This window comes from Moschus berezovskii, chromosome 14, assembly GCF_049115385.1.
Source record: "Moschus berezovskii isolate FMDL1 chromosome 14, NW_MosBer_1.0, whole genome shotgun sequence".
NCBI classification, from domain to species: domain Eukaryota; kingdom Metazoa; phylum Chordata; class Mammalia; order Artiodactyla; family Moschidae; genus Moschus; species Moschus berezovskii.
In genome coordinates this window covers 23924774-23948440 of record NC_142473.1, presented here as the reverse complement: position 1 = coordinate 23948440, position 23667 = coordinate 23924774, and the positions used below count along the sequence as shown (strand labels likewise).

The 23667-nt window shown below is 40.1% G+C and overlaps 1 pseudogene; it reads right to left on the bottom strand.

The window, feature by feature from the left end:
- Positions 1 to 358: 358 nt before the first annotated feature.
- On the bottom strand, positions 359 to 22206 carry LOC129554929 (mitochondrial inner membrane protease subunit 1 pseudogene; annotated as a pseudogene).
- Between the last annotated feature and the right edge of the window lie 1461 nt (positions 22207 to 23667).

Sequence of the window (23667 nt, the reverse complement as noted above, 5' to 3'; positions counted from 1 at the left end):
GATTTTTAAAATTTTTTATTTTGTATTAAAGTATAATCAATTAGCAATGTTGTTAACAGCTTCAGGTGGACAGCAAAGAGACTCAGCCATACATATACCTGTATGCATTCTCCCCCAAACTCCTCTCCCATCCAGGCTGCCACATAACATTTAGCAGAATTCCATGTCCTTGTTGGTTATCCATTTTAAATATAGCAGAGTGTCATTCATTTTCAATAGATTTATATTAGCTTTCTTTATACTTGCCCCCCCTCCCCAGTTTGGAAGTACTTTTTTTTTGAATAGTAAGTATTTTATTGGTAAGTGTATGATTTTAGTGGCAACAATAAATTCACTTGAACAGGAGACAATAGGCAAGTCAAAGAATAAATGCTTGATAATCATTGTAAAATCTGTGGCCTTTAAGATGTTCAGGTAGAAATCCAAATCACTCAGAGGTCAAATCTTATACAAGACACATTCTCATATTAGTTTGCATAGAATAGGTCCAACAGTACCTGCAATCTGTAGAATTCTGTAGATTCCCACCTTCTGACAAAATATGACCTATTGGCACATAACTATAGCTTTAAAAAATTTTTTATTTATTTATTTATATGGCTGTGCTGGGTCTTTGCTTTAGCACACAGATTCTCCAGTGCTGTGAGTGTGATTTCTCTAGTTGCAGTGAGTGAGGACTGCAGTTCTCTGGTTGTGGTGTGCAGGCTTTGCCTTGCAGTGGCTTCTTGTCACAGATCACAGGCTCTAGATAGCAGGCTCAGTAGCTATGGCACACGAGCTCAGTTGCCCTACAGCAGGTGGGATCTCAGTTCCCTGCTCAGGGATCAAACCTGTGTCCCCTGCATTGAAAGGTGGATTATTAACCACTGGACCACCAGGGAAGCCCCAACTATAGCTTTGAAAGAAACCTGATGGATTATTGCTGAGGATTTTGTCTCCTTCCAAAGCAATCACTCTTTTACAAATATTTGATTTTGGATCACTTGGGCTTTTAGCAATCACAATGTCACCTTTTTGGATGTCTTAAAAATGTTGATTAAGAGTCTCTGCAAATTTGCCAAGATTTTAATATCTGAATTTTGAATTGTAGAATACACTGATGGTCTAGAATTCATGAAAACACCATCAACATGTTCAACAACACAATAAGCTACACAGTCATACTGAACAGTATAGCCAACAATTGGAAAGGTTTTTTTCCCAGCAGGTCATGAAGCAGAGCTCTAGGTAGACTCTGCTGTCATTGGCTATAAGTCTGTTCTAAAGTACAATCAATTTTTAGAGTAGTTGCAGGGTTTCTAAAAGAAATGTCTAAAGCATGTCTCAAAACATATATGGATCATATGTAGTTTCAAAGAAGCCCAGGAGGCTCTCCTTCAAGGCTCAGGTGGTCCTTTCTCATGAGGCCCGTCCTCCACGATGTTCTAACCACGACAGCCCTGGAAAGGTCAGGTACATACCTAGAGGACAGGAGGATTGCAATGATTGGGTGTGCTTGTAATCATGCTTCCCTTGGGCTGCCTGGGGTGGCTGATGGATGGCAGAGCCATCAATAACGTACTTGGTCTCACTCCCCTCCACACTCTAAGGGTTCCAGGCTGCATGACCTACTGACAGACACAATTTGTTCTGTTGATTATCTCTGGCACAATTTTATTTATCTGTGCCCTTGAGGATGCCATTGGGTATGTTTTTCTATCCATCGGGTAATGAATATCCAAAAAGAGAAACAAATCTTAAATATAACTGGGAAGATAAATCTACTGCAAATAATGTGTGTGTGCTTAGTCACTCAGTTGTGTCTGACTCTTTGCAACCCCCTGGACTGTAGCCTACCAGGCTCCTCTGTCCATGGGGATTCTCCAGGCAAGAATACTGGAGTGGGTTGCCATTCCCTTCTCCAGGGGATCTTCCCGACCCAGGAGTTGAACTGGGGTCTCCTGAATTGCAGTCAGATTCTTTACCAACTGAACTACCAGGGAAGCCCTCAAAACAAAACAAATATAAAAAATATTTGGATTATCTTTGCTGCTATACATGATTAGCATAGATGATGAGTTGGGTCTAATAGTGTTGATTTATTTGTGCATTATTCTATAATTCTACCTCCATTTCTTAAGTACATTCCTTACTGAAATGATTTCATGTACTGGCAGTCACATTTCAATTGCTTTCAACACAGCACCTTGGCTGTCTTTATGAATGTTATTTTTTAACTATTCCTACCAAATGAGATTTAGATTTTGAATGCTATTATATTTACATTATTTTTTAAATTTATTTTTTATTAGAAAACTGAAATTTACAATGTGTTTATACCACTTACTGAGTATATGGCATTTAAAAACATCATTAAAGAAAGATAACAAAAATACAAAGTCTTAAAACCTACGGGATATGGAAAACATTATCCACTGAGGCCTTAAATGTAGTAGACTTTACATAAAAAGGAAAAGCAATGAGTATACAAGTATACAGCCAGTTTAAGAAGTTAGCAAGATAAGCAGAATAATCATAAAGAAAAGAAAGCACCTAATACAAGCTTTCTTTTCTGTAAAATATATGCTTATTCTAGCTTATTATGTAAGGAATTAAGAATGGGGTCCTAGCTTAGAACATTTCTCTTTCTTTGTGACATTTAGTAAGCTGTTATAGAACACTGATGAGGGCGACTTACTGTCTTCAAGTTACATCAGCTATTTAGTGAATTGAATGAGAATACATTAAGCTTATTTTTAGAATGTTCCTTCTTATAAATGTATCATGTACGTCATAGAGACAGCAGCCCCGCTCATGTGGGAAGTCAGATATCACTCCCTTTATGGGGTCAGGTTTAATTGAAACTTAAGAGAGGGAAGTAGGGGACCACTAACCAAACTCCAAGTGCTTCAAGTAGCAGTATTTATAAACCTCTGAGTCAGTAATGATTCAGCACTGAAGCACAGTGCTAAGGACACTGCTTGGCTAAAGAGACAGTGGGGTAAAATCAAAGCTAAGATTACGTGTGGTTCTTATTTGTGGATCTGCGCCATCACAAGTGGGCAAGAGCATTTGGCATGAGATCCTGTTCACTCCAGGTTCATTTGTGTCATTCTGTACAAACTTGAGAAGTAAATTTAAACTGCTTTTTTAAAAAAATAGTACAAACAGAAAAAAAAATATCTTTTTAAAGTTTATTTGAAAGTAAAATTTGAAGTCTAATTAGATTAAAAAATACTACTAGCATTTCTTAGATATATTACAGATATATTACAACTGTGTTATTTGTCTTATGATACCCATTTTACAAATGACGAAGCCCTGGCTTAGAGATATTAAAAACTTGCTGAAAGTAACAATGTAACTCATAAAAAATTTTCAGTCAAGATTCAAACTCAGATACTTGCCCTCAGACAGACCAAATTTCCCAACAGCAGGCTGTCTCCAGTGGAGGAAAGAAGTGAAGTACCATGTCAAATGAGCTGAACTTCTAAATTCAACCTGGGTTAAAAGTAAAATTCCTAAAATTTGAACCACTGAATGAGGGAGAGAACCTCAGGAATCATTTTGAAATTTAGGAAGGTAAGAGCATGGTGTAAATGAAGACAATACCTCTCTATCATTGGTTTGATATTGGTAAAATTTTAATCTTCAATTTTAACTTTTTCCTTTTAAATTTTAAGGTAGATTCAGGGCAACTTTGCCATATTTGTGATGATTACTATGGATGTATCTGGGCCAAAGAATGGATGCTTTTGAACTATGGTGTTGAAGACTCTTGAGAGTCCCTTGGACAGCAAGATCAAACCAGTTAGTCCTAAAAGAAATCAACCCTAAATATTCATTGGAAGGACTGATGCTGAAGCTGAAGCTCCAATACTTTGGCCAACTGATGTGAAAAGATGACTCATTGGAAAATACCCTGATGCTGGGAAAGATTGAGGGCAGGAGGAGCAGGGGACGGCAGAAGATAAGACGGTTGGATGGCTTTGCCGACTCGATGGACATGATCTTGGACAAACTCTGGGAGATGGTGAAGGACAGGGAGGCCTGGTGTGTTGTAGTCCATGGGGTCATGAAGAGTTGGACATGACTTGGCAACTGAACAATAACAATGCCGGTATCTGAGAATTTTTCTTTTAGAGTGACACTGGATTGTGATGTTTCCCCAGTAGCATATGTGGGGGACCAAGCTTATGACTCAATTGGCAGTGTGGGAACAGATCCATCAGGCTCAGCAATGCTTGGCAATGCAGTGTGTTCTTCCATCCTCCCAGGACCGGACTCTATCATGTAGTCCCCTTCCCTTCCGGGGGAAATCTCTTTCCTCGAATGGCTGGACCATTTCCATTGCTGGTCAAGGTGTGTTTGCAGATTGAGAGGTAGTGGTAGAAATGTATCTGCGCAGCATGGATAGTCCTTAGAAGTACAGAGACGTGGGGACCTCCCTGGTAGTCCAGTGATTAAGGCTCTAATCTTCTACTGCAGCGGGCATGGGTTCGATCCCTGGTTGGGTAGCTAAGATCCTACCATGTGGCACAGGATGGCCACACACATTGAAAAATGTGTAGGGAGGAAGCCACGGAAAACAGGGGTCCCCACATATTTGAATTCACAGAGTTATACATCTTATATCTATCATATATTAAATTATTTGAGGGGACATTCATAGGGTTGGCAACATTTATTTTTCAAGTAAGATTATTAATGAAAACTCTGCCATCTGCTATCATTTCATAAGTTAAAGTCTAAACTATAAAGAGGAAGGACATATTAAATAGTATCAGAATAAAGAACAATTGCCTAAATGTACTAGATTTAGCTTTACTAAAAGCTCACTATCTAGAAACTAAGTCATGGGTCAGCACTGCCTATGGACCATTGTCAGACAACCCCTGAATATGGAGCATTTGGAAGCCACATGTGAGTTCTACAGCTCTGGCACATTCACCAGACCTGAGGAGAATACTGGAAAAAAAGAGCCCTAATTAAGAAGATGCTTGTTCCTTGGAAGAAGAGCTATCTTAAACCTAAACAGTATATTAAAAAGCAGAAACATCACGTTGTTGATAAATCTCTTTATAGTCAAAGCTCCAGGAGTCATGTACGGATGTGAGAGTTGGACCATAAAGAAGGCTAAGCACCAAAGGATTGATGCTTTCAAACTTTGGTGCTGGAGAAGACTCTTGAGAGTCCCTTGGACAGCAAGGAGATCAAACCAGTCAATCCTAAAGAAACTCAGCCCTGAATATTCATTAGAGGGACTGAGGCTGAAGTTGAAGCTGCAATACTTTGGACTCCTGATGGGAATAGCCGACTCATTGGAAAAGATCTGATGCTGGGAAAAATTGAAGGCAAAGGAGAAGAGAGTGGCAGAGGATGAGATAATTAGATAGCATCACCGACTCAATGGACATGAACTGGAGCAAACTCTGGGAGATAGTGGAGGACAGAGGAGCCTGGTGTGCTGCACTCCATGGGGTCACAAAAAATAGTCGGACATGACTTAGTGATTGAAAAACAACAAAATAAAGAAGCCCAGGACAGGGCCTTGTACATACTGTGTGCTCAAAACATGTTTGTTGTGGAAACTGAAGAGGGATGAATGCTTTGTAAGTGCCAGGAGTGAATCTAGGGAGTGGCTGGCAGAGGACAGAGAGAACTCCCCATCTCCCTTCCATGGGGATTAAGCGTTAGGACTGGGGATGCAGTGTGAGACTCAGAGGGTCCTGGTGGAGGCCCAGGGTGGAAGGAGGGCCTGAGTTCATGCTGCACCAGTAGGGCCAGATCATTTCCTCTGAGGGGCCCCACGGACTCTGTTCTGCTCTCTCTCTGGTGGGCCCTGTGATGCTCCTGGCTGGGTTCCCTTTGGCCCAAGGGAGTCAGCACAATATGGTAAAGAGACCACCAGCTTTCAAAACAAGTAGACTGGTTGGAATCTTTATAAGTAAATTTAATATCTCCACCCCTAAACACAGGGATATGAATATAAAAGTGATATAATAAATGTAATCATTAAAATAACCCACTATAGAGTTAAGGTTTATGTATCATTTCTTAAGAAGATGTTTCTTAAGAAGAAACATGTTAGGAGTGGGACTGATGGGTCATATGGTGGTTTTATTCCTAGTTTTTTGGGGAGTCTCCATACTGTCTTCCATAGTGGCTGTATCAATTTACATTCCCACAGACAGTGCAAGGGCATTCCCTTTTCTCCACACCCTCTCCAGCATTTATTCTTTGTAGACTTTTTGATGATGGCCATTCTGACCCGTGTGAGGTAATATCTCATTGTAGCTTTGATTTGCATTTCTCTAATAGTGAGCAATCCAAAGAAGAATTTTTAAGCCTAGATTCTCTCAGAAAATTTGGTTCTTATCTTTATTGTTAGCATGCTTAATGTATGTAATCTGATATTTTTTTCATGCTTAAATAAGAATAAATGTATGTTTATTTCATTTATTTTGACCTCATTTTGGAAATGCTTATGTTATTCACAATTAATACTTATCACTTACTTCTTATGAATTATGAATCCTAAAGAGAAATGGTTGTAGTCTTCCTGGATTTATTGTCTTTATATTATCTACTATTAGCGGTCAATGCTTGCCAAAATTTAAGCTATCCTTTATTATACTAATAAGCAGATTTTCATACCTGAGATAAATCATACATACTTCTGTCTTTTAATGTGAGCATTGTATCTGTTCAAGATCCCACCAACAGGACATATTTTAACATGGTGAGATTGGGAAAGATAGTAAAAAGACAATACTGTCAGGATTTAAAGGAAAAATTATTTTCTCACTAAGCCAACAAACCTAGAATTGTTTGATAAGGTGTGCATGCAAATAAATAATTTGCTATTAAAAAAAAAAGAAGAAATATCTTAATGATGTTTGTTTCACATGGTTAGCTTTTTAGATATTTGGTATACAGAGATTCATGACTCTTCTATCCTTTTTGTAAATGGAGTCTTTATGTTTGGTAAACTTCCTCTTGTCCTGATTAATGCTTTTAGTTAATTCATTAATTTTTGGCTGCGCTGGATATTTGTTGCTGCTCATGGGCTTTTCTGTAGCTGCAGTGAGAGGGGGTTACTCCCTTGTTGCAGCACAGGATCTAGAGCGCCGGCTTCAGTACTTGCAGTTCTAGGGCTTAGTTGTTGTGTGGCATGTAGAATCTTCCTGGATGGACCAGGGAATCAAACCCATGTCCCCTGCACTGACAGGTGGCTTCTTAACCACTAGACCACCAGTGAAGTCTCTGATTAATGCTTTTCATCTTAACTGCTGCTTTGCTAGTTATAATTGGATGCTGCTTTTCTCCTTAACTTTTCTTTGAAAAAAAATTTCCCTGATATCTGTTTGCCTGTTTATTTATTTCCAACATTAAAACAAATTTTGTTTTGAAAATGAGACATCCACTTAAAAAAAAATCCAATCTAACAATCTTTGTCTTTGAAAGATGAATCCAATCTACTTACATTTAATTGAAAACAGATATCTTTGATTTTCTTTCTTTCATGTTACCTCATGCATATTATTTATGTTGTGCTGTTCCCCCCCTTAATTTTGGTGGGTTGATTGAAGTACTATTAATTGTCTACATTTTCCTTATTGAATTTAGGGTTTCTATCACATTTCCCCACTCTTCTAGGCATTACTCTTCCATTTCGTTTACTTCTATTGAACCACTTCTTTCTCTGCTATCAAGATGAAAACAAGATACTGACCAAAACTCTCCATAGACATGTTTATTTCTTTGCTGTCCTCTTTCACCTTTGTAATACTTTTACTTCCCTACTCAGTTGAAACCTTAAGAAAACTTCTACTTCCCTTCTCTACTTGTTCCTTCCTCCCTTTCTGAGGACTTGAGATAATTTAGTATTCTTAGACATTTTTAGGTTTTCCCCTGTAGGCTGTTTCTTCTCTTTATATGATCATTGTTTGGCACTAATATTACAGATTCCCTGGCATTGTATCACTTTAATTTATATTTAAGTATATGTACATTTGCTTCCCTGGTAGCTCAGCTGATAAAGAATTTGCCTGCAATGCAGGAGACCTGGGTTCGATCCCTGGGTTGGGAAGATCCCCTGGAGAAGGGATAGGCTACCCACTCCTGTATTTTTGGGATTCCCTGGTGGTTCAGCTGGTAAAGAATCCACCTGCAATGCAGGAGACCTGGGTTAGATCCCTGGGTTGGGAAGATCCTCTGGAGAAGGGAACGGCTACCCTCTCCAGTATTCTGGCCTGGAGAATCCCCATGGACTATACAGTCTATGAGGTCACAAAGAGTCAGGTGTGACTGAGAGACTTTCACTTCACTATATGTATATCTAAGTGGAAAACTGTATACAAATGCACCTGCAGAGAGACAGAGAAGCATTCTCATGCTATTTCCTCCCCTTCTTGTGCCTTACTGGGAACTCTGTTTTGATTATCCTGTTGCCTTAGGGTCCTTCCTGAAGCTTTGCTGTAGTGGAAGATGTGCGTGATGTCAGTCCTGGATTCCCCCATATTTGCCCACACCCTCTCTCACCCTGACAGGTGGCTATCTCAGTGGGGAGTAGGTTTGGGGGTAGCATTCTCTTCCCTCAGTGCTCTATGGGGGTAATTCTGTTTTCTTCTGTCCAGTGCCTCAGTCCTATTTGTGTTGGCCCTTTTCTTTGTATGTAATACAGTTTTTATGTGTGACCGCCTATACATTTTCTTTATGCTTGAATTTAGGAATTCTGCCTGGATATGCCCAACTGGGTTTTTAAAAATTTTTTTCCTCATTAATTATGCCTGGAACTCAATGAGCACTTTAAATTTGTAGACTTGAGCCTTTTCTCAAACAAGGGGAAATTTCTTCTGTTATTTCCTTAATTAATGCACTCCTACATCTGTTCCCTTTCCCTCCCTTGGAACTTTCATTATTCACATGTTGAGTCTCTGCATCTGTCCTGCAAGCCCTTTTAAAAAATTTCTCTTATGGCTTCCATTTCTTTGTGTTTTTACTTTCTGTGTTGAGAAATATATTGCTTAATCATATAGGCCTGAATTCAATCCCTAACTGAAAATAACAGCTCCTTTAGTTCATCTGTAGGATTTGTATAAAAACACAAAACAACAAACAAAAACAACTCTTTGAATTCCAGAATCTCTTTTTTTTTTTCTCTTCATATATCAGAACTGAATTTTTGAGCACCACTGTAATTTTTCTGTTTTAAATCTCATTCAGAAATTAAAGCATCCTTATTCTCCAGCAGTTCTGGTTTATGAGGGCCTGCCAGTTTTAGGCATTCTGCTGTTTCTCTGTGGTTGCTGGGTCCTGTACGTGCTATTGTTATTTTCTTTTTCATATGCGTGGCTCCATTCACCCCTGGGATATTAGCTGATGATCAGTTGAGGAGGCTCTTGAAAGACGGCAAAGCCAGGTGAAGGCAGTATCTGTGTTATATGGAACTGGTGATGGACCTCCTGGCAAGCAGTCAGTCCTTGCTCATCGAGGTTCTCCTGGACTGCTCTACTCCTGGCTGTGACTCAGGCATTCAGGTACCTTCTATCTAATAGGCCTTTAATCATTTGGTACCTTTTCACGATCTTCTGCAGGATCTAGTAATTATAGTAAATTGCATACATTTTAGAAAGTCTACTAAAACAGAGCAGGATAAGAAGTATGTATGAATATATTGGAAATACCTATGGGGGCATAATTGCATTTAAATAGAGATGATCAGAGTGGACTTGTTAGGAAGGTGACATTTGTGAAAAACATCAAAGAGTGTTTATGCATGAGGATGAGTGAAGCAAGAGCATCCTAGGGGGAGAACAGACAATGCAAAGGTGCTAAAGTGAGAGCAAGTATGGAGCACTCAGGAAGCAGCTGGTATGGATGGAGTGTAGTGGCAGTGGGATGAATACAGAGGAGACTATTAAGAGATCAGGTTAGAGAGGTAATGGAGGGTCTGAGGTTACTACAATAATCCAATAAGAGTTGGTGATGGCTGGCTCTGCAGTGGGGTAGCAGTGGGGGTTGTGGAGGGGAATGTCATATAAAGCACTCAAATTTTAGATATGATTTGAAGGTAAAGCCAAAAGGTTTTCTGGATTGATTTGAGAGATAAAGAAAGGGATTAAGGATGTTATTTAAGTACATTTATGTAGCATTTACTATGCCTAGGCATTTGACAAATAAGAGTCGGACATGACTGAGCAATTGAACTGAACTGAACTGAACTCATTTAATCCTCTTACCATCCTTCAATTCAGTTCAGTTCAGTCACTTAGTCATGTCTGACACCCCGCGACCCCATGAATCACAGCAGGCCAGGCCTCCCTGTCCATCACCAACTCCAGGAGTTCACTCAAACTCATGTCCACAGAGTCGGTGATGCCATCCAGCCATCTCATTCTCTGTCGTCCCCATCTCCTCCCACCCCCAACCTTTCCCAGCATCAGAGTCTTTTCCAGTGAGTCAACTCGTTGCATGAGGTGGCCAAAGTATTGCAGTTTCAGGTTTAGCATCAGTCCTTCCAATGAACACCCAGGATTGATCTCCTTTAGAATGGACTGGTTGGATCTCCTTGAAGTCCAAGGGACTCTCAAGAGTCTTCTCCAACACCACAGTTCAAAAGCATCAATTCTTTGGCGATCAGCTTTCTTCACAGTCCAACTCTCACATCCATACATGACCACGGGAAAAACCATAGCCTTGACTAGACGGACCATTGTTGGCAAAGTAATGTCTCTGCTTTTTAATATACTATCAAGGTTGGTCATAACTTTCCTTCCAAGGAGTAAGCGTCTTTTAATTTCATGGCTGCAATCAGCTGCTGCTGCTGCTGCTGCTAAGTCACTTCAGTCATGTCCGACTCTGTGTGATGCCATTAACGGAAGCCCACCAGGCTCCCCCGTCCCTGGGATTCTCCAGGCAAGAACACTGGAGTGGGTTGCCATTTCCTTCTCCAATGTGTGAAAGTGAAAAGTGAAAGTGAAGTCGCTCAGTTGTGTCCGACCCTTAGCGACCCCACGGACTGCAGCCTACCAGGCTCCTCCATCCATGGGATTTTCTAGGCAATAGTACTGGAGTGGCTTGCCATTGCCTTCTCCGGCTGCAATCAGCATCTGCAGTGATTTTGGAGCCCCCCAAAATAAAGTCTGACACTGTTTCCCCATCTATTTCCCATGAAGTGATGGGACCAGAAGCCATGATCTTTGTTTTCTGAATGTTGAGCTTCAAGCCAACCTCTTCACTCTTCTCTTTCACTTTCATCAAGAGGCTTTTGAGTTTCTCTTCACTTTCTGCCATAAGGGTAGTGTCATCTGCATATCTGAGGTTATTGATATTTCTCCCAGCAATCTTGATTCCAGCTTGTGCTTCTTCCAGCCCAGCGTTCCTCATGATGTACTCTGCATATATGTTAAATAAGCAAGGTGACAATACACAGCCTTGACGTACTCCTTTTCCTATTTGGAACCAGTCTGTAGTTCCATATACAGTTCTGACTGTTTCTTCCTGACCTGCATACAGGTTTCTCAAGAGGAAGGTCAGGTGGTCTGATATTCCCATCTCTTTCAGAATGTTCCACAGTTTATTGTGATCCACACAGTCAAAGGCTTTGGCATAGTCAATGAAGCAGAAATAGATGTTTTCCTGGAACTCTCTTGCTTTCTCCATGATCCAGCGGATGTTGGCAATTTGATCTCTGGTGTCTCTGCCTTTTCTAAAACCTGCTTGAACATCTGGGAGTTCACAGTTCACATATTGCTGAAGCCTGGCTTGGAGAATTTTGAGCATGACTTTACTAGCATGTGAGATGAGTGCAATTGTGCGGTAGTTTGAGCATTCTTTGGCATTGCCTTTCTTTGGGATTGGGATGAAGGCTGAACTTTTCCAGTCCTGTGGCCACTGATGAGTTTTCCAAATTTGCAGGTATATTGAGTGCAGCACTTTCACAGCATCATCTTTCAAGATTTGAAATAGCTCAATTGGAATTCCATCACCTCCACTAGCTTTGTTCGTAGTAATGCTTTCTAAGGCCCACTTGACTTCACATTCCAAGATGTCTGGCTCTAGGTCAGTGATATAGCATCATGATTATCTTGGTCGTGAAGATCTTTTTTATACAGTTCTTCTGTGTATTCTTGCCACCTCTTCTTAATATCTTCTGCTTCTGTTAGGTCCATACCAGTTCTGTCCTTTATCGAGCCCATCTTTGCATGAAATGTTCCCTTGGAATCTCTAATTTTCTTGAAGAGGTCTCTTGTTTTTCCTATTCTGTTGTTTTCCTCTATTTCTTTGCATTGATCACTGAGGAAGGCTTTCTTATCTCTCCTTGCTATTCTTTGGAACTCTGCATTTAGATGCTTATATCTTTCCTTTTCTCCTTTGCTTTTCACTTCTCTTCTTTTCACAGCTATTTCTAAGGCCTCTTCAGACAACCATTTTGCTTTTTTGCATTTCTTTTCCATGGGGATGGTCTTGGTCCCTGTCTCCTGTACAATGTCACAAATCTCCGTCCAGAGTTCATCAGGCACTCTATCTATCAGATCTAGTCCCCTAAATCTATTTCTCACTTCCACTGTATAATCATAGGGATTTGATTTAGGTCATATCTGAATGGTCTAGTAGTTTTCCCTACTTTCTTCAATTTAAGTCTGAATTTGGCAATAAGGAGTTCATGATCTGAGCCACGGTCTGCTCCTGGTCTTGTTTTTGCTAACTGTATAGAGCTTCTCCATCTTTGGCTGCAAAGAATATAATCAGGGATGTAATTATCTCATTTATAAGATTAGTAAGCTGAAGCACAGAGACCTTAGCTAAAGTAATTTGCCCAAGGCCACATGCTGCTGCTCCTGCTAAGTCACTTCAGTCGTGTCCGCTGTGCGACCCCATAGACGGCAGCCCACCAGGCTCTGCCGTCCCTGGGATTCTCCAGGCAAGAACACTGGAGTGGGTTGCCATTGCCTTCTCCAATGTGTGAAAGTGAAAAGTGAAAGTGAAAAGTGAAAGTGAAGTCGCTCAGTCATATCTGACTTGTAGCCACATAGATAGTGTCATACTAGGATCTGAACAAGCAAGCTCCGGAGTCTATGATCTTAACCATCATTACTTGGCCCTTCTTGTGGAATTGTGACAATTCCTGAGAATGTCAATTCCAACTAAACCTTGAGGCACTAGGGAAATCATGACAACGTGAATCTCTTCATCTGCTGGGTCCATGAAAGATTTAGGCCAAACTTAGATTTATCACCCGACTTCCAGAGGTCCCCACAGTGTGGGGTGTCGTAGGCCACAGTGGCATTTGGGTTCTTAGGAATGGATCTCACCTCAGAGCCAGTCTCCAGTAATCCCAGAAAAGTTTGGGTATTTCCATTTCCATAGTGCACAGTCACCCTGGTAAGTAAGTTACCACCTTCCCTTTGGCGAAGACTAGAAGGAAGATTTGTGGTACTTGTGGCACTCAGTTCTTCCTTAAAGGAATCTATGACATTTCACTAGGACCTCTCTTGGGAAAAGAAAGAAAAGCTCTTACTTTACAGAAATTAGATGTAAAATCTGAGATTTGGGGGCTTGAGCAAGTCCCAAATGGATGGATGTTTCTGACTGAGATGAGAAACATTATGGGTGATCCAAATCTGATGGTGCCAAAGAGATCATGAGTTCTGTTTGGGGAATATTAATTCTGAGATGCTTTTTAGACAGTCAAATACAGTCAATGGTTGAAGGGATGAGAGAAGATTTCAGAGGAGAGATCCAGCAGTACACTCTGGTAGTCATCAATATAGAGAGGGTATATAACACCTGGAGGTCTCAGGAGAGTGTGGAGAAATAAGAGGTCCAAGAACCAAGCACTGGGCTTGGAGAAGAGGATAAAGCAGTAAGAGAGGCGACCAGTGCATAGCCATGAGTTCTAAGTGAAGAAAGTATTTCCAAGAAATTGAATGTTATCAGCTCTGTGAAATGTTGCTGATATGCCAAGGGGGATGAGGACTGAGCACTGACCATTGGATTCAGCAACATGGAGATCATTGATGAGCTTGGAAAGCAGTTTGGGAAGTGGTGGCGGCAAAAGCCTAATTAGAGTATAGTAACAAAATTAAACAAAGAAATAGTGAATAATCAAGTATCTCAAGAACTCTTGGTGAAAAGGAGAACAGAGAAACGGGCAGTAGCTGAAGGGGAAAGTACAGTCCAGAGAGGACATTTTTATAATATGATAAGGATAAACCTATGTGTATGTGTTGGAAATGATTCAACCAATAAACAAGGAAAAATTGATACAGGACAGAGAAGAGAACATTCCCAGACTGATGTGTCTGAATAGGCCATAGCCTGTTTAATTACAAATATCAATTAAAGCATAAGCTCTTAGCCACAGAGATTCACTCTAATTCCCCACTTTTTTGCTTCTGTTTTCCCCCTGCTAGGTCTTCATTGCACATCTTTGTAAAAGTCATGTGTCCTTGTGAACCACTGTTCAGAGGAACCTCCACTCTTAGTCTTAACTTTACAACAATGCAGACACATTCATACCTAAAACTTCACAGTATGCAGTCTGAGAATGACATTTACCATGACTCCAGGCATGAAGAAGTGGGTAGGAAGGGACAACACTGAATTTTAAGACCTAGAGAATATTTGGTTCCATTTCTCACAGCACATTGCTCATGTCCTCTACCTTCATACACATTTATTTTGTCCCTGAAAATGCACATAATGTTTCACTGGGAGGGACCACAGTTTCTATCTTCCATTTAAAGCATCACTATGGAGCCTTTGCCCAGCTGTCCCTTGATCTTCACTGTAGGCATTTGCCTTTTAGTACCCTCGATGCTTATTCATTTTCTATTTCTTTTCTGTCAAATTATCTATTAATCTACTTTAAATATTACATTGTTAGCAATTGTTTAATCCTCTAGTTATTCCATTTAGAAATCAAGACCTTGCCAGGTAGCTTTTAGCTTAAGAAAATTAAAAAACGGAAATCTTTAAACACAAGTGATTACAAAATCTAATTCTTTTTTCCTTTTTTTCTCCCAAAGCAAACATTTATTTTTCAGTATTTTCTGTAATATCATGCAAAAGTAGATTCCTGGTGGACATAAAGTTGAAATATTCCAACTGTGGCATGATAGTGCAATTGTCTTAGGCTTTATGAAAGAGAAAGAATATTGGCTCTGAAAAATTATTTCCCACTGGTGTTATTCTGATTATTCAATATCCTTGTGAGTCTAATTCTTAATTTAGTAGCTTCTAAATTCAAAGCACAGTATATTTTGTGCATAAGGCTGAAGTCACTGAGGGAGGTAGCACTAACCAAGGATCATTGGAGGGAAATTAGGATGCTGTCATACAGGTCCCCTGTGCTTGCTGTCTGCTTGCCCTGGACAGAGAGGCTGAGAGTATTATTAATAGTATAAGAAGCTATTGTTGGAACCAGAATTTTGGTTTAACCCGATGTTTTCATAGGTAGGTTTATTTATTTTTATTTTTTGGTAGGTAGTTTTGATTTCACCAATTTCTTGTGTGATTAAATAAAATTCTTAACTTCCTAGATCTCAACTATTTCTTTTGTAAAATGTGGGTAAAACTGATCTTGATGGACTAGTGTGAAGATTTAGTGAGATATTATATAAACATGGCATCGTTAAAAGTCAGTGCTCAGTAACAATAGCTGCTATCATCACCATCACCAAAACCAACACTGTCTCCACCACTATCACCACCATCATTGTCATCCTCATCTTTCAACCTTCAGCTCATAGATGCTGTACTCTGTGAAGGCCTCCTTGACTCTAGGCAGCATTAGATATTCCCTTTCATGCTTTAAGCATTTTATACACCCAGCACTCATTGCATTATATTGTCTTTGTTCCTTTTCATATCAGTTCTCTATGGGGCTGAGTCACTTACAGATGGTAACTTTGTCTTATTAATCATTAGTTCTCTAGTATCTAGCATCTAACATGCCAAAGAATGTTCAAACTACCACAAAATTGCACTCATCTCATGCTAACAAAGCAATGCTCAAAATTCTTCAAGCCAGGCTTCAACAATATGTGAACCAAGAACTTCCAGATGTTCAAGCTGGATTTAGAAAAGGCAGAAGAGCCAGAGATCAAATTGCCAACATCTGTTGGATCATAGAAAAAGCAAGAGAATTCCAGAAAAACATCTACTTCTGCTTCATTGACTATACTAAAACCTTTGACTGTGTGGATCACAACAAACTCTGGAAAATTCTTAAAAAGATGGGAATACCAGACCACCTGACCTGCCTCCTGAGGAACCTATATGCAGATTAAGAAACAACAGTTAGAATTGGACATGGAACAATAGACTGGTTCTAAATTGGGGAAAGAGTATGTCAAGGCTGTATATTGTCACCCTGCTCATTTAACTTATATGCAATGTCTATCATGTGAAATGCAGGGCTGGATTAAGCACAAACTGGAATCATCATTACTGGGAGAAACATCAGTAACCCCAGATAACACTACCTTTATGGCAGAAAGCGAAGAGGAACTAAAGAGCCTCTAGATGAAGGTGAAAGAGGAGAGTGAAAAAACTGGCTTCAAACTCAACATTCAAAAAATGAAGATCATGGCATCCGGTCCCATTACATCATGGCAAGCAGATGGTGAATCAGTGGAAACAGTGACAGACTTTATTTTCTTGGGCTCCAAAATCACTGCAGATAGTGACTGCAGCCATGAAATTAAAAGATGTTTGCTCCTTGGAAGAAAAGCTATGACAAACCTAGAAAACATATTAAAAATCAGAGACATTACTTTGCCAACAAAGGTCTGTGTAGTCAAAGCTGTGGTTTTTCCTGTAGTCATGTATGGTTGTGAGAGCTGGACCATAAAGAAGGCTGAGCACTGAAGAATTGATATTTTTGAACTATGATGCTGGAGAAGACACTTAAGAGTCCCTTGGACAGCAAGGAGATCAAACTAGTCAATCCTAAAGGAAATCAACAATGAATATTTATTGGAAGGACTGATGCTGAAGCTGAAGCTCCAATACTTTGGCCACCTGATGTGAAGAGTCGACTCACTGTAAAAGACCCTGATGCTAGGAAATATTGAAGGCAGGAGGAGAAGGGGACAACAGAGGATGAGATGATTGGATGGCATCACCGACTCAATGGACATGAGTTTGCGTAAGCTCTGGGAAATGGTGATGGGCAGGGAAGCCTGGTGCGTTGCAGTCCATGGGGTCACAAAGAGTCAGACACGGCTGAGCGACTGAACAATACTGGACTTGTCACCTAAGATTGGCTCATTAAATATATACTGAATGGCTTCAGAAATGAAATAAACTTTCACTTGGGCATAAAGTTGGCATTCACCATTTACCTGAAAAAGTAAGATGAAAATGATAGACCCAAGTCTGGGAGACTGAATATAAGTGTAACAATTGTAAATATGAAGATTTAGTAGGATTATATCATTTTGTAAACTCTACATGTAATTATAGTAAATTGGGACTGATTTAAACATCAACATACAAGGTAAATTTATGCTCATTTATAGCACTTAAAATATTAATTTGTTATTTTATGTAATCTCAAAAATTGTAGGTTTTTTTTTTTAGATGGGTTTTGGATCAAGAATGCAAACCCTGATCATAATATTATCTGTCTGAGAGATTGCAACTGATTTAAACTTCCTCGTTTTGTCACAAGGTTTGTTTTTTTTTTTTTTTTAATTAAAAAAGGAGTCTGCCTGACTTTCATTTTGTTTAGAGTCATCATTCAGGAGTTACCATCTCTGCAAAATCTGAGGCAAGTATGGGAAGCACCATTTTGAATCTGTTTCCTTAAATCACTCTCTGGTCACTCTCAACAAATTTTCATCTCCTTCTCACCTCTTAAAGGCTGAAAGCTGATAACAGGAGCTGGGGGTGGGAGGATCATTCAGCTGATATTTCAGTAATTTCTGTTGTTTTTGGAGAATTAACTGGAAATCTAAATGGTTAGAAGGTTTGACACATATTCCTGCATCTGTTACAAAAACTCAGATACATGGGATGCCTGGGCTCAAGTTTGCTTGGATAGCATTTTAAAAGTAGGAGATAGTCTTGAGCTTTGGAGACCCAAGTACAGTGTGACTTGGGAGGCCATCACTAGTAGAAAGAACATGGGTTCTGGAGTCAAAGAGGTCTGCCAACATAAACTCAGTTTTGCTACTGCTGCTGCTGCTGCTGCTGCTGCTAAGTCACTTCAGTCGTGTCCGACTCTGTGTGACCCCATAGACGTAACCCCACCAGGCTCCCCCGTCCCTGGGATTCTCCAGGCAAGAACACTGGAGTGGGTTGCCATTTCCTTCTCCAATGTGTGAAAGTGGAAAGTGAAAAGTGAAAGTGAAGTCGCTCAGTCGTGTCCGACCCTTAGCGACCCCACGGACCGCAGCCTACCAGGCTCCTCCATCCATGGGATTTTCTAGGCAATAGTACTGGAGTGGCTTGCCATTGCCTTCTCTGCTCTAGTATTCATTTTCTAAGTCTTTATTTCCTGATCTTGTATCTAGGGGTGTGTGTGTGTGCACTCATTTGTGTCTGACTCTTTGTGACCCCATGGACTCTAGTCCACCAGGCTTCCATGTCCATGGAATTTTCCAGCCAAGAATACTGGAGTGGGTTGCCATTTTCTTCTCCAGGGGTCTTCTCGAGTGAAGGATGGAACACACCTCTCACTCATGTCCTGCATTAGCAGGTGGATTGTTTACCAGCTGAATCACCAGGAATATCTATGTGGTGATAAATAAATATGACGATATCCATAAAGTGTCTAGCATAGTTTCTGGCCCATTCATTGTTTAATTTCAATATAGAAGGAAGAGGCTGGGGAGAAATAAAAGAAAGACAAAAAGGGAACCTACAGATTGAAAGAGATTTGGAGTACATGTCAACTAATTGTAATATACGGAGTTTATTGGGGTCCCCATTTGAACTACTAGAAAACACATTGGGAAGTTTAAATGCTGAGTAGACATTCAATGATATTAAGGGGTTATTTATTTTTTAAGATGTGATAATGGTATATCCATGTTTCATAAAAATAAGTTCCTAGCTTTTAGAGATACACATTGAAATATTTATGAATAAAACAAAAATTGTTTATAAACATTTCCATGATAAAGAGTTGCACCTATACACTTCTGTTTTTTTAAAAAAAATCAAGCCTATATATATAGATGCAAATAAAATTTTGCAAGCAAATAAAATATTCCTGTGCATATGCACTGGGGTAAATTAAATGCCAGGCAAAGTTCAGACACATCTGCTCTGTTTCTACTCTCACTGGCACTAATAATTAGGTGGGAAGAAGTAACATTGTGCTGTGATGTTTTGCTGTACGTATTTTTGGTGCTTTTTGTACATTATGAGTGCTTCTTTTCTGACATTATGAAATAAATGCATTCAATTCTTAGATATTATAATTCATATTTGAAATAAAAGTTACCACTCAGTTCAGTTCAGTCACTCAGTCGTGTCCGACTCTTTGTGACCCCATGGACTGCAGCACGCCAGGCCTCCCTGTCCATCACCAACTCCCGGAGTTTACTCAAACTCATGCCCACTGAGTCAGTGATGCCATCCAACCATCTCATCCTCTGTTGTCCCCTTCTCCTCCTGCCCTCAATCTTTCCCAACATTGGGGTCTTTTCTAATGAGTCAGCTCTTCCAATCAGGTGGCCAAAGTATTGGAGTTTCAGCTTCAGCATCAGTCCTTCCAATGAACATTCAGGACTGATTTCCTTTAGGATGTACTGGTTGGATCTCCTTGCAGTCCAAGGGAACCTCAAGGGGCTTCTCCAACACCACAGTTCAAAAGCATCAACTCTTTGTCGCTCAGCTTTCTCTATAGTCCAACTCTCACATCCATACATGACCACGGGAAAAACCATAGCCTTGACTAGATGAACCTTTGTTGACCAAGTAATGCCTCTGCTTTTTAATATGCTGTCTAGGTTGGTCATAGTTTTTCTTCCAAGGAGCAAGTGTCTTTTAATTTCATGGGTACAGTCACCATCTGCAGTGATTTTGGATCCCAGAAAAACAAAGTCAGCCACTGTTTCCACTGTTTCCCCATCTATTTGCCATGAAGTGATGGGACCGGATGCAATGATCTTAGTTTTCTGAATGTTGAGCTTTAAGCCAACCTTTTCACTCTCCTCTTTCACTTTCATCAAGAGGCTCTTTAGTTCTTCTTCACTTTCTGCCATAAGGGTGTATCATCTGCATATCTGAGGTTATTGATATTTCTCTTGGCAATCTTGAGTCCAGCTTGTACTTCCTCCAGCCCAGCATTTCTCATGATGTACTCTGCATATAAGTTAAATAAGCAGGGTGACAATATACAGCCTTGACTGATTCCTTTACGTATTTGGAACCAGTCTGTTTTTCTATGTCCAGTTCTAACTCTTGCTTCCTGACCTGCATACAGATTTCTCAAGAGGCAGGTCAGGTGATCTGGTATTCCCATCTCTTTCAGAATTTTCCACAGTGGTAATTTTCCACAGTGGTAATTTTCCAGAAAAATTACCACTATTCCTCTCTTAATCCTCTATATTTAATTTTAGACCATCCTGAGATTGCAAGGTGAGCTGTCAACAAATAAATACATTTTCAAAACTACTTGTCTGAGGAAGTCATGATCTTATTTCTTCTGTGTGATCAGAACAAAAGAAATAATGTGAATACTAAGTTTGATGTAAATCAAAACTCAAATACAAGAGTTTGTGTTTATCTGTGTATTATTCTCACTGACTGACTATAATAATGAGTTATGCCCTTCAGGGAAAAACTGTCTAGCAGGAGAGGAACAGGCAAAAACAAGGTTTGACTCCTCTGTAAAATGATCTCACTAAGCTATCTTTCCCAAACATCAAGGATAACTGAGGTTGGAGTCACTCCTGCCTGCCCTCCCGTTAGCACTGACGACCACACCTTATATTTTAGAGAAGTCATGTTAATGTACGCTTTTCTCTCTGTTTTCTGTGCTGATGTCAACTAACTCCTCATCAACACCAGTTTCATCTCTTTTTCTCCAGCTTCAGAGGAAGATGGTCTCTTTTTGAAAAAAAAAAATTCTTTTTAATGTTTTGGTAAAATACATATAATGTAAAACAATACATATAATGTAATGTTAAGTTACATCTTAACTATTTTTGAATGTATAGCTTTATAGTGTTAAGTATATTCACAGAAGTCTTTTTTCATCTTGTAAAACTGAAATGTTATACTCATTAAACAACTCATTTCCAGAGGGAATGGTTCAAACTTACTTTCTTGACTTTCTTACCCCTTCCCCACCCATTACAACCAAGACCCTTTTCGTTTACTTCTCTGAGGTCTGCTAAGGGACTTCATTCTGGTAGCATTTCACACTCCACCCCCGTCATAATAATAATAATGTTCTCCTGGCTCCACTCCTGCCTTACTGAACGTTCCTTCTTTAAACCGCTGCTGCTTCTGCTAAGTCGCTTCAGTCGTGTCCGACTCTTTGTGACCCCGTGGACTGCAGCCTATCAGGCTCCTCTGTCCATGGCATTTTCCAGGCAAGAGTACTGGAGTGGGTTGCCATTGCCTTCTACAAAACCGCTGCTAAGTGTTGCTAAATGTTTCATTGCTCCGGACTCTCTAAGTGTTCCTTGTTGGGTTCTTTCTGCCCTTGGATTTCTACACCCATTTTGGATAATCTCACTCACCCACTCCAATGACTTCAATTTTGAAGTTTCCCACATCTATACAAACCTCCATCCCTGGCCTCTTGCCTGAGCTTTAGGCTTAGCAAGATTCATTTTATTGTTACTCTGTGTCAGGATCTCTTATAGCACTAAATTTTCAGAGCTGAAAAAGACAGGGACAAGCTAGGCTGCTGCAAAAGAAGCTCCGTTTATTATAATGATATCTTACTTAAAAAAAATTTATATTGTAAAAGCATTCATTTTTTTCTTGGCTTCTGTGAGGCCACAGTATCTTTTTCAAACTATAGTTGCCTCTCCTTCTCAGCACCCAGAGCCGGTTCTTGGGTAACATCCTCTCCTCCAGTTACACCATCTCCTTGTTGTCCCAGCCACTCCCAGAGCTTTAGAAACACTGCATGGGGGTGACTTTCAAATCTTTTTCTACAGCTCTGACCTCTCCTTGGAACTTCAGACATGTATATCCATTTGCCAACTTGTCATCTCCACTTGGATGTAATGGTTTTTTCATATTTAACATGGTCCCGTAGAAATTCCCAGTTTTCTATCTCTGTCCTGTTCTTTTCTCAATAAACATTTCCAATATTCATCCACTGCACATGCTGAATGTTCATCAGTGTTCTTTGACATCATTTTTCCTCTTGTTCCCCAGATTTAATTCACCCACCAAGACCTTTTTTTGAAACTTATGTTTGGTGGCTCAGATGGTAAAGCGTCTGCTTGTAATGCAGGGAGACCTGGGTTCAATCCCTGGGTTGGGAAGATCCTCTGGAGAAGGAAATGGCAATCCACTCCAGTACTCTTGCCTGCAAAATCCCATGGGCGGACATGACTGAGCAACTTCACTTTCGCTTTTTAAAGACCTTTTTAACTCTACACAAGCATGTCCCAGTTCCGTCTGCTTCTCTCCATCTGCCATCAACCTAGTCCACCCTGATCCCTCCCATGAGGATGACTACTATAGCTTTCCAACTTCCTTCTTCTTCTGCTCCGGTCTACTTTCCACAAAGCAGCCTGTGATCACATAAAAATACATGCCAGACCATGTCACTTGTTTGCCTAAATGCATGCAGTGACTCAGTTGTGTCCAGATCTTTGCAGTTCAGTGGACTGTAGCCCACCAGACTCCTCTGTTCATGAAGTTCTCCAGGCAAGTCCAAGGGGTCGCAAAGAGTTGGACATGGCTTAGCGACTAAGCAACAGCAATGCAGTGACTTCCTATGGACCTTAAAATAAAACCCAAATCTGTTGCCTCAGGCCACATGGCCTTTGAATTCTACTCTGGGTCTACGTATTAAACTTAATTACTTGCCCTTCACCTTCTTGAACCTCTTCACTGGCCTTGTTTCCATTTCTTGAACTGGCTAAACTTTTGTCTTCTTAGCATCAGCGTTTCCTTAGCCTGAAATGCTTACCTCCCAATAATAGATTGACTGGCTTTCAGATTCTGCTCAGAGAGGTCTTTCTTTCTATGCAATTTAAAGTAGCCATCAGACAGTCTCTCTTATGTCAGCCTAGTTTTCAATTTTACACAGTGTTTGTTATCTTCTATTTGTTTATCTCTTCACTTGTCTGGTTATTATCTGTTTGTCTCTGCTAAAACACTCTGTGAGCCTAGAGATCTTGTCTCTTTGGTTCATTCCTGTATTCCTAGAGCTTAGACAGTATCTGGCAGTTAAAATAATGTTTTTAAAATGCTTGAATGAATGAATGTCTCCAGACATCAAACTTTCTAATTCAATCTCTAAACAGCTGCCAGAAGGAGCTCCTGAAAACACCTGTCTCACCAAGTCATTCCCTATTTAAAACACTCCAAAGATGTCACATTGGCCATTGGCAAGAGAATATAATCCAAAGTGCTCAATACAGCATACAAGACACCCTACAACCTGGACTCTGCTTGCTTCTCCCATCTCATTTCTCACTGGCTCTGTGCCCAATGACCTGCAAGATGCCTAATGATCAGCATGTCCAAGGGGTC